Source organism: Pinus tabuliformis, chromosome J (genome assembly GCF_031772625.1).
Source record: "Pinus tabuliformis cultivar Carrire ecotype Pingquan chromosome J, CPIR1, whole genome shotgun sequence".
In the NCBI taxonomy this organism is placed as follows: Eukaryota; Viridiplantae; Streptophyta; class Pinopsida; order Pinales; family Pinaceae; genus Pinus; species Pinus tabuliformis.
In genome coordinates this window covers 360215642-360228396 of record NC_142295.1, presented here as the reverse complement: position 1 = coordinate 360228396, position 12755 = coordinate 360215642, and positions in this window count along the sequence as shown.

Below are 12755 nucleotides of genomic sequence, written 5' to 3'. Positions count from 1 at the left end.
AATTCCAAAGAATCCTGTGGAATGTAGAAGATTGCTGCTTTAACCTCCTGCAACGCCTCATCAATGCTTTAAAACCCATCTTCAAATCTGAATGTCCTCATGAACCCTTCTCTTAAGAAATCCTGTTCCGCGGTGCCGTGGCAGAGCTCTGTTTCCAAATAGAAGTTCATAGGGATTATATCCAGAGTGACATAATAAATGCACCCATTCTGGTTGCGGCTCCATTCCATATACTTTAGTCCATTTTTCTAGGTGATCACATGGATCATTCCTCCCATCATATTTCTCGGTTACCCATACTTTAGGGCGATCAAATCGCATCCTAATCATCCTATAATCGTGCCATTCTTCAAAGCTATCTTTATGCGTACCCCAGAACCATGCGAGCGTAGCGCGCAGTTCCAAGTCCAGCACCTGAAAGCGGTGATCCTCTGGAAATTATATTTCAAAAGCATCCAAAAATATATCTACATTATTTAAACCATCGTAATACAGAACATTTCTTACCTTTGATGACACACAGTGCAATGATTTGGTCATCATGTTGCAACGTAGTGTGGATACTTTGTGCAACCTGTTTTGTCAATGTTCCAACTCTTCATTTGAATTTGAGGTACAAGAACTTTCACGGTCCCATGCAATCTATCCGTTAGCCATTGCATTAACTCAATCTTGGTCTCACATTGTTATATTATAGATCTAATCCAAATCATCATCGCTCTCCTCATAATCATGGACTGGTTTAGTATAGCGTGATCCTTCCGCAGGGTCCAATGGTACTACAACACGGAGCGTTTTCTTTTCAAACAACATTGTCTGCTTCTTCAAGTTGATGAACCCATTCATGTCAATAGCCCAATAAATTCCTAGGAGCGTGGGATATGGATTTTTGTCATCAAAAATCTCTATCACTTCAAAATCGTCTAGTGCTCTTACACCTTCTATATATATGGTTACCCCATGCAATCATCCCATAGGGATAATATTTTTCTGGTTTTCCATCCTTAATTGAATCAGAGACCATTGCAGCGCAGGTTTCCCCATTCTCTCCCACGTATGTTTAGGCAATACGTTCACATCAGACCCCAAATCTAAAATAACTTGGTCCATCTCATAGTCTCCTATTTGTGTAGTGAGCCTCATCTCGCGCCCTGTTCTTGTCTTATGTCTGTCAATTTCTCTAACCACGTGGTGTCCATCAGAAGCATTAGCCTTACTGACGCATTTGTTTATCAACACTTGTAGTCCTTTCACAACCTTGCTATCATACAACAGTTTCATACAAGTATCCAAGAACGTGTTAAGCACAGAGGGGTCAACCTCTGCAAGTGCATTGGTGTTTGATAGTTTGTTTTGACTCCCATAGGTAGATGCATCAGTGAAGCTTTTATTCTTTTCCATGAATGTTTCCTTCATGTGATCCATATCAATCCCAACCTCATTTTCTAGAGCCTTGTGGACCCATCCACCTTATTTAGGTTGTTTTCACTTATCGTCACTAGTTGTCATGCCACTTCGCAACATGATATTCAAATTTGGGTCCTCCTTGCGGGACTCGGCACTCATCATCTACAAGTTCTAGGTAGGTTGTTGGGCTTGTGCCTTCTTCTCATGTATTTTAGCTATCAATATAGGGCATTGTTCTATTGCGTGGTCAAACTAAGTGCAATATTGACACGACGGGCATGTCTGGCTTGTACAATCCCATGCATAGTGTCTTGGTGTTCTACAATTATAGAAAATAACTTGTCCACGACCTGTACCAAGTCCTCCTCCTCCTCGGCCTCATCCATGTCTTTAATATCCTTCGCGCATTCCCCCAGCACCTTGATCTGAAGGTTGAGCTTCCACTTGCATTCGATACATGGGTGTCCTTTCCATCATTAAGTCATAGCTTCAACAGTGGTGGTCATCATGGCCCACCGATTTGCAGAAATTGTAGAACAATTGTTGTGGCATATGTACAAACTTTTGCAGTAAACGACAATTGTTTGTTACATGTTTTCTAGCTACTTGACAAATAGCGCACTATAGCACAGGCCCAACACTTGGTCATGTTGGGGCCTCATACCTTAGGGGCATGGGCCCCCCTCCTGTGATGTAATTCGTGAAGACAGGGCAGTGATATTTATCATGCCATTGGTTTTTACACTTGAGACACCAAACTTCTTCTTGCACCTTCGGTCAAGCCACTTTTTACTTTTTCAAGCTGTGCAACTCCAAGCAGAGGTTCTACAGCTCTGCATGAATCTGTTGGACTCCCAAAGAAGCATCCTGGATAGGTGACTCATGCAATCTCATCGTGATTTCCAGGGCTTCTGCCTGAGTTCCTATATTTTTTTGCGATAAAGCGATCCTTAAGTGGGGCAAGAGCGCAGCTATAAACCAATCGTGGTGCTGGCTATCTAAGAGATTCATATTAGCTTCATGGATCCCACACTTCAGTATTTGATCTAGTTCCCATGGTGTTTCCTTGGGCTGCATCATGATTTCCTTAAATCCAATTACTGACAGCGATTTAGATTTAGGCTTACCGAATTCCTTGTTCAAAGCAGTCTGAGTATCTACCAACGATGCCAATAGATTATCAATGCAATACTTCACATACCATGTTAGTGCATGGTCCTGTAGAGCAATAACTAACTGCACCTTCTTTATATTATCATTCATAATTTGTTGTGATGTCCATACAGCCTTCGCAAATAACCAAAACTCATATGGATCCTCACTTCCTAAGACTTTGAAAACTAGAAACTTCATCGTATTTGACATGTTGACCGGCGGCGGTGGTGGTGGCAATGTGGGCGAAGGTGTATGTTGTGGAGGTGAATGTGGAGGTGGTGTGGATGGATGAAGTGTTCACGGAAAACATGTCTTATCAACTGGACTGCACTTTTCCGTGGAACCTGTGCTACTCCCTTGCCGTCACTCGGAGGTGGTCCAATCAAAGGACTATATTCAAGACCTGTTTTTCCTTGATTTCTAAAGCTACATCCACTACGCGTAGATCCAAACATCAAGGTAATGGCATAACCCGCTTTTCATACAAGAACTTCTTAATCCAAGTATTCAAATATCTCAAATACTTACCTCGTGGTCCCTTGAAGAAGTGTCTCTCTACTTCACTGTAACTAACTAAGGTATCAACCACGAACTCTGTAACAAATCCTTCGATGACTCGATGAAGACAATGATCAACTGTGCACATAATCTTATCTTTAGAAGCTTCCAACCTCTGCACAAGCTTCGGGGTCCACACTATTGGACTGTTAGGCCTCTGCCTTCCTTGATCGTCTGCCAATTTAGCGATCCATTTGTATAGCTCGATCAGGAAGGTGCAAAAGAAAATTTTGTGTATTTCTGTATATAAATATATGTTCAATCATTATTCTTTTGTCAGGCATAGGTTTCATTCTCTTGCGTCGTGAATTCTTGGATCTTTCTATCCAACCAATTCTCAATTTCCTTCTTGGTCGGATTCTGGTGATGTGACATCACACATCTCTTTATGCAGATCCCGATCTTGGAAACGAAACCATTTGTTGGTTTGGTGGGTCCTAACCCAGGTTCAAAGTTAGTTGTGCCAAAAAATCCCTACACTACGGGCCCTTTCAGCATCAATCTGTGGAGTATGGATTGAAGTCTCACCCGAAGCAGTATGGGGGGATGCTGGAACCAAGTTTCCACACGCAGAGATTAGTGTTATTTTCTTTTTGTACCCTAGATCTACCTTCGCACAGATCGATAAGCCCTTATGGCTTATCATTGTAACTTCCTTTAATTAGCGTCTAGAGCTCCGCAAAGGTCTATGAATGGCTTTCGCGAACCCTGAACAGGTGAATTAACTACTTACTCGCATCATAGATTACTCTTAACTAAGTAATTACTCAGATCTACTTAAGTGTTCGGTATTTTTAACATACAACAATATAATCTTCATGTAAGCACTTAACATGAATTGTGTTTAGATAACAATATAGATCTAGTAAAGTCACACATCAATACATCATTATTTCACAAAACCATCATTTATCACAACATAAAGCACATTCATTCGTAACAGAAGTAAAGAGATAAAACACAGGAATTTTTGGAATAATCTTCTTTATTGATGTTCAATTAAGCTTATAGACTCATGGCTTCCATGCACACTTAGCTGTAGGGGTCTGCGCACTTAACTGTGGACTCTACTCTAGGCCTCTACGCACTTAGTTGCAAAGCCTTTTCCTCCTCTAATACTTCTACGATCTTCCTTCTATTGACCCATTACATACATCTCTGTTATCATTATCCTCCTAGACTCTCTAAGACACACTTATTTATACAATCGCATGTTCCTCAGACCATGGATAGATCTTCAAAAGTCGACTCAACTTACATAAAAGAGGGTAAAAGCCCTTTACTGACTCTTTACTTAACTACACGCTCCGCAACCACAATTTGCAAAGAATTTCCATATTTTTACATAAAACTTTGGATTTTTCCCCAAAACTTGGTTTTTTGCCCCAAAATTGACCTAGGGGACCCCATCCAATAGTTGACGGCTGAGTGCATGGGCCCCTGCAGCTGTGTGCATAGGGTCTGGAAGAGTTGTAAAAGAAGATTTGAATTAATATAAAGATATTTGAAGCAAATCTATGTATATTTTAATGCACTATTCATTTTTTTGTATTTACACGCTACTGAATGATATTTGTCTGTATTTTATCTTAATTACTTCGTGAAGATCCATATCAACTATTAGATGTTACTTTATGCATGATTAAATAGTTACACGAAGCTTATAACTTTCTTTAGATAAAAATCATCTAAGTTTCATGAATAAGGGTTCACGACATTCAGATCTGAACGAAATTGCAGAAAGCGACTTAACCCACATCACATAGCCTTCTGGATGCAAAATCCTGGTTCTAGCATCCCCCACTATTGCCTCAGGTGAGACTGCAACTTGCGCTACGTGGGTTCTTTCTAAAAGGGCTGGTAGTGTAGGGTTTTGTTGGTTAGCACATCTAACAATACCTTTGCCAAGAATTCTTGGATGATTTTCGTGAAGCCCAGGAGGAAGGAAAATCATTACAGTACACGTGGCTACTCTTATTGATCTCATTGATACCTTGAAGGACGATTGCTGGGATAGGGTCCACAGGGTCAATTTTGGGTTAGTTTAACCAATATTTGAGAAATATTTTGTAAAGAATGTATAGTCTCCGTGAAATGTGGAAGCAAAATGTGCAACTAAGTAGGAGTCAAATGGGCTTTAGCCCCTTGTTTGGGTATGTAGAAATTTTGAATAATAAACACATATTCAACAGAGATTATCCTGATCATGCACTATTGCGGAATACATGCACAATACATTAGCTCCTCTACATTGATCAACAATTTAGCAGCATCAAAAACAATGAAACATCAATAGCATGCACACATTAACACAGTATGTATCCCGGGGAAAGCTTACAGCTGAAAACCCCACACTATCTGTATATTAAAGATTGAGAACATGTAACATTACATAGTACAATACTCCTCACAAGTATCCAACACTATCTCCACCTGTTACACACAAAACTAGCTTAGATCCGAACAAGTCACAAGTTCAAATCTCCTCCACTGCTTTGCCTGCCTCTATTGCACAATACCTGCCGAGAATCACTCACAATGGAAATCACGTGAGAACAGGCTATTCTACTAGGCATATACTGGGCAATACTCATTGGCATACTCAATACATTGCTTGTGCAAAGTCTCATGCACAACTATAGTCACAACTGATAGCCATCTCAACCTCTAACACCTGTCTCCACTGAACTGTACATGCACTGAGTTAATTGATGTATTCTTTAGTTGCATTATGAGTTAATAATTAGTGAATTTAATTTAACAATTAATTCACATCACTCATCACTAGTCTATTTGCAATTAGACTAGTTACAAATATATGTTCAATCATTATTCTTTTGTCAGGCATAGGTTTCATTCTATTGCGTCGTGAATTCTTGTATCTTTCTATCCAACCAATTCTCAATTTCCTTCTTGGTCGGATTCTGGTGATGTGACATCACACATCTCTTTATGCAGATCCCGATCTTGGAAACGAAACCATTTGTTGGTTTGGTGGGTCCTAACCCAGGTTCAAAGTTAGTTGTGCCAAAAAAATCCCTACACTACGGGCCCTTTCAACATCAATCCGTGGAGTATGGACTGAAGTCTCACCCGAAGCAGTATGGGGGGATGCTGGAACCAAGTTTCCACACCCAGAGATTAGTGTTATTTTCTTTTTGTACCCTAGATCTACCTTCGCATAGATCGATAAGCCCTTATGGCTTATCATTATAACTTCCTTTAATTAGCGTCTAGAGCTCCGCGAAGGTCTATGAATGGCTTTCGCGAACCCTGAACAGGTGAATTAACTACTTACTCGCATCATAGATTACTCTTAACTAAGTAATTACTCAGATCTACTTAAGTGTTTGGTATTTTTAACATACAACAATATAATCTTCATGTAAGCACTTAACATGAATTGTGTTCAGATAACAATATAGATCTAGTAAAGTCACACATCAATACATCATTATTTCACAAAACCATCATTTATCACAACATAAAGCACATTCATTCGTAACAGAAGTAAAGAGATAAAACACAGGAATTTTTGGAATAATCTTCTTTATTGATGTTCAATTAAGCTTATAGACTCATGACTTCCATGCACACTCAGTTGTAGGGGTCTGCGCACTTAACTGTGGACTCTACTCTAGGCCTCTACGCACTTAGTTGCAAAGCCTTTTCCTCCTCTAAGACTTCTACGATCTTCCTTCTATTGACCCATTACATACATCTTCGTTATCATTATCCTCCTAGACTCTCTAAGACACACTTATTTATACAATCGTATGTTCCTCAGACCATGGATAGATCTTCAAAAGTCGACTCAACTTACATAAAAGAGGGTAAAAGCCCTTTACTGACTCTTTACTTAACTACACGCTCCGCAACCACAATTTGCAAAGAATTTCCATATTTTTACACAACACTTTGGATTTTGCCCCAAAACTTGGTTTTTTGCCCCAAAATTGACCTAGGGGACCCCATCCAATAGTTGACGGCTGAGTGCATGGGCCCCTGCAGCTGTGTGCATAGGGTCTGGAAGAGTTGTAAAAGAAGATTTGAATTAATATAAAGATATTTGAAGCAAATCTATGTATATTTTAATGCACTATTCATTTTTTGTATTTACACGCTACTGAATGATATTTGTCTGTATTTTATCTTAATTACTTCGTGAAGATCCATATCAGCTATTAGATGTTACTTTATGCATGATTAAATAGTTACACGAAGCTTATAACTTTCTTTAGATAAAAATCATCTAAGTTTCATGAATAAGGGTTCACGACATTCAGATCTGAACGAAATTGCAGAAAGCGACTTAACCCACATCACATAGCCTTCTGGATGCAAAAACCTGGTTCTAGCATCCCCCACTATTGCCTTAGGTGAGACTGCAACTTGCGCTACGTGGGTTCTTTCTAAAAGGGCTGGTACTGTAGGGTTTTGTTGGTTAGCACATCTAACAATACCTTTGCCAAGAATTTTTGGATGATTTTCGTGAAGCCCAGGAGGAAGGAAAATCATTACAGTACGCGTGGCTACTCTTATTGATCTCATTGATACCTTGAAGGACGATTGTTGGGATAGGGTCCACAGGGTCAATTTTGGGTTAGTTTAACCAATATTTGAGAAATATTCTGTAACGAATGTATAGTCTTCGTGAAATGTGGAAGCAAAATGTGCAACTAAGTATGAGTCAAATGGGCTTTAGCCCCTTGTTTGGGTATGTAGAAATTTTGAATATGTTGAGGGCCCCGAAATCGGGTCGACAACAAGGGGGATACCCACCTGGTCGGGAACCTGGTTGGCGGCTCCGTGCCCGTTTGGTGTAGCGGGTCCGACTGGGGATGACGGGACCAGTTTCCCATTCTAAGGGGTGTGTGTGTGTAGAAAACAGTGATGTGTGTGTGTGTAGAGAATGATAATATAAAATCTGTAACTATTCCTTAACTAATCTAGTTCTAAACTCTGAAATGATTTTATACTACTTTAATCTAACAAAAACAATACATCTAATCTACACTAACCCGGGGCAGAATTTTTCCATTATGCAATCTAGAAAGATTTCACAGAATAACTGGTAATGAAGATTATTCAGCTATTATGAGAATATAAATCAGTAAAGATGAACCATCTTGCGTAAAAAGTTAAGCAAAACGATTGTGAACAGCATATTGCATAATCAGCTATTCATGTATTAAGCACAAATCAATGACTCCATCGTACAAAAGTGCCAAATGGTAGTCCACTCATTCATACATTAACATATAAATAACATCGGCTGTATATTACTCTAAGAATGCAAGCAGAAACTAGTCAAGAGATAAAAGTACCATTTATGACTGATTTAAACTTACAGACTCTAAGCAATAATGATCTATTTCTACTTGCTTCTAATGCCTACTAAGAGTACAGAAGTGCAACATTAATAGCAGGTATTAAAATGCAAACATAAATAAATCTTGATCCGTCCATTCATCAAAAACCCCCTCCGAGGGTGCAAAAGTGCATGTTCTGAGGACAAGTTTTTTGACAAAATTTCGGACCCTTCTCCAATGCAACGAGAAGGGTTAAATACTAGTTAACCGACTAATTTTACTTTACACAAATTCAGGGAACGGCTTCAAATGACCGCCCTTTTACTAAAAACAAATTTATTTCTAAAACTGAATCTAATTTCTAACCGTTTCTGTATCTGCTCCTTAGTGCTGTAAACAATGCGCTGTTCGCCTTGGAAGAGTCGGTTGGTTGTCTTGTTCTTTTGTTCGAGCTTGAAAATTAGAAACAACAAGCGCTGGCACCTCTTTCTGTTAGACCAGAAGATATTTTCGAAAACCTTTCTCTAGCTGGGTGTATTCGCTGTGCGCACACTTAGTATAACCCAGTTTCTTTTCGAACTGATTTTGCTGTTGCTATTCTGGTTTCCGGTCGTGCGAATGACTCAATGAGTTAGAAGTCGTGCTGTATGGACAACCCCCTGTTTCTGGAATTGTTTCTGTTCTTTGTTCCAGGCTTTTCTGGAGCGTCTTTCTTCTCTTGTGCTTCTTTCTTTGCTTTACCAAGTCTGAGCTTCAGGATTTTTGTAAACACGCTGCTTTTGTGTGCCTTTGACTCTAAGTCTTGGACAGTCTATTTTCATCAGTGCCTGTTGGGCGATACTCTGGAATCCGTGGTTCTGCTGCATGCGGCATCCAATTGCGGAGGCATCTTCTCTCTGTTGTCTTATTGGCGCTCTTTCCTTCTCCTTAGATGTTTCCTGCATATAGATTTATATCAGTTGTATGTCTTGCAGTTTACGCAAAGAAGAAGGGAAATGACGAAAAGATTGACATGAAAGCATTAAACTTTAATGAATGCGAAGTTAATGACATTTATCACGACTTGACTCTTCGATAAATGTAATGCAATCATTTCTGGATACTCAAGCATGCGGTCATTAATTTCCCTTAAGGCGCGCGTTCAAATTTGGATCTACCGTGTATGTCGGAGAATCCTTGCGATGAGCTTTTCCTGCGATTGGTATCGCAGTACCGATGGCTGCGACGTTACTACGTGTTATCGCAGATCGCAAATATCGCAGATCGCAGTTTTGCTTGGTCGCAGATCGCAGATCGCAACATCGCAAGGTTTTCACTTTGTCACTTCGTGCTGCCTCATGCGACATTGCGACGTGCGACGTCGCATATCGGCCGTCGGCGTTTTCTTTAGGTTCTCCCTTTTCAAGTGTTTTCCATGCGCGCGATGCGATGGTTTCTCGTGTCGCTCCTTTTTAGTGCATTTATGCGCTTTTGGGCAAGCGTTCCTTTTCCATTGTGATGCGATATAGCTTTTAGGGAGCTGATACAAAAATATTTTTAAAACAAAAAATGTTTTTGGATTTTTGGCTAAGGGTCCCCCTTTGCTTGATGTTATTACTAATATCAAACGAAGAGGGGGGTTGTTGGTGACCACAACAATGGTGATTCACTGTGAAGAACCAGTTATCTCTGTTTTCCTATTGACCGTTCACTTCCGAAACAGCAAAATTTTTATATGTCTAAATTTTGTTATAAACAGATAGAGTAGATTACCCCTCACCTCGTCAACGATACTTTGTCTCAACCTTTTTCATCCCAATTGCTTGCTTCCTCAGATTTTTTTCTTGCATTCATACCAGACATTACTAGGTCGTGATTAAAGATAAAATAAGGTCTTCTCTGCATACTGGCTTAGAAGTATACTCATTTGTCGTAGGTAGAGCCTCTGCTGCCCGCAAGCATCCATAGCCTCGACAGGGTTACCATGTTATCCAACAATGATCCTTTTTCCTGCTTGAGGTTACTCGCAACATTCCAGAGAAAAATCCTTTTTTGACACACTTTTCCTTTTTTAATTCTCTAAAGAACAATGTCTTGGTTTGGTGGCCAAATTATGACACAGTCATTCACTTGATTCACACTTTTACTGAACAAGCCAGCTCGTGATGAGACCTCTTGTCTTTTGATTGCAACAATCTTAAGTCGTTGCCCTGTTTTGATAGACAGTTTTGGCAAAGTCAGCAAGTTATAACATCTGTGATCATGATAAGCCGGCTCGTGATGAGACCTCTTATTCTTTGAGATATAGTGTTTTGCTTGGATTATTTCTCTGGGTGCTGCAATTCCCTTTTAGCCGGGAGGAAGTCATCGTTTTTCCTTAAGAAAGCTCTGGACAACAATAATAGAGTTTTTTGAAAACAACAGCTTTGCAGAGAGTACTTATTTTATTATTGGTGATACCTTTCATGGTGCTGATACAAAAACAATTTTTTTTCACCAAAGGTTGCCTTCATCAAAGTTCTTTGAGGTTGAAGCTAATATCATAATCAAGGTGAAGTTAACTCTATTTGTCAATAATAAAATTGAGATTTTTCAAAAATTTTGCTACTTGTACAAGCGAAATCAAAATCTGATAGAGAATTGGTGAGCTCTTTTCATGAATCCTTTTCACATGATCATCTACAACGGATTTTATCTATCAAAAAGAGAAAAACAAAATTAAATATAAAAACTAAATCTATCCTACAAAATTTAGAAGAATTTCTCTTCTATGGAAAATATAATTTAAGAATCAGTCCATTGACAGGTAAAGAATCTCTCCTTCCTGCCAGATCCTGCAACATAAATGTGGACGGGCCTATGACTTCTACAATCTGAAAAGGGCCAAGCCACAGCTTCTGGAATTTCGTATGTTTGCCCTTTTCTTCATGTGCCTTATCCCATTTCAAAACTAAATCACCCATCTGAAAGTTTTTTCTGGTTATGATGCTTGAGTCAAAAGAAGATTTTATAAGCGCTTGGTGATGTGCATGAGTTTTCCTAGCTTGTTCTCTTTGTTCTTCTAGTTTGATTATTTCCATTTGTCTTAATTGTAATGAGGAAGTAGGTACTTCATCGATGTACTGTACTAAAGACAAAGAGGGAATGACTAAGTGAGTCGGAAGAACCACTTCTCTCCCATAAACTAAATTAAAGGGAGAAGTGCCGATCGAAGCTTTCTTCGTGATTCTATCAGCCCATAAAGCATTTACCAGCGCTTTGTGCCAATTCTTTTGGTTTTGGTCGACTGTTCTTTTGATAATTCTGATTAGGTTCTTGTTTGTTGATTCAGCCAATCCATTACCTTGCGGATAGTAGTTGGCAGAATATTTCAGTTTGAACCCTCTTTTAAGCGCAAACTCAGTCATAGCATTTCCAGAAAAATATGAAGCGTTATCAAACATTAAGGCCGTCGGCAATCCAAACCTAGTTATGATAAATTGGTCTATGAATTCAATAATATTTTCAGAATGAACTGTCTTGAGAGGAACTGCTTCTACCCATTTGGTAAAATAATCAGTTGCCGTAAGGATATACTTATGCTGCTTAGAAGAGTGAGGAACGATCTCACCTATTATGTCCAAGCCCCATTGACTGAATGGTTGGTCGATGCTGACCGGTTGTAGCGGCATGGATGGTTTCCTTTGTTTTCCTGCAGCAGTCTGGCAGACTTGGCATTTCCTTACGTAATTGTATGAGTCTTTGAACAGCGTGGGCCAATAATATCCTGCACGCAAGATTTTGTGTGCAGTCGCATCTCCGACATAGTGTCCACCTGCTGGTCCATCATGAAGTTCCTGCAAAACCTTTTCGGCTTCAGTTTTCTCAAGACACCTAAGAAGTACAGAATCGTAATTCTTTTTAAACAGGACATCATTTATGAGCTGGTATTGTTTAGATTTTAATCTCAGAGCTCTTTTCTTGGTATGATCCAGACGTGAAGGAGCATACCCGTTCTTAAGAAAATAAATGATGTCAGAATATAACGATTCTGTGTCGTTTAGGCTTACCTCATACGCGTGTACCTCTTCAGACGAGTTCTCAGGGATTTGCGATGCTCCAGCTAACATTTTGCAGAAGCCTTGGCCTCTTACGATGTGTGCCGGTTTGATCTCAAGGTCGTATTCCTGTAAGGCGGTGATCCAATTCGCTCTCTTCTCGCCCACATCCTTTTGTATCAGGAGGTTTCTTACCGCCGGAAATGGTACTATGACTTTGGTATGGGCTTTTAGCAAGAAAGGTCTGAAATATTTGATTGCTTTAAAAACGACATATGCCTGTTTCTCAATGTCATAATAATTAAGT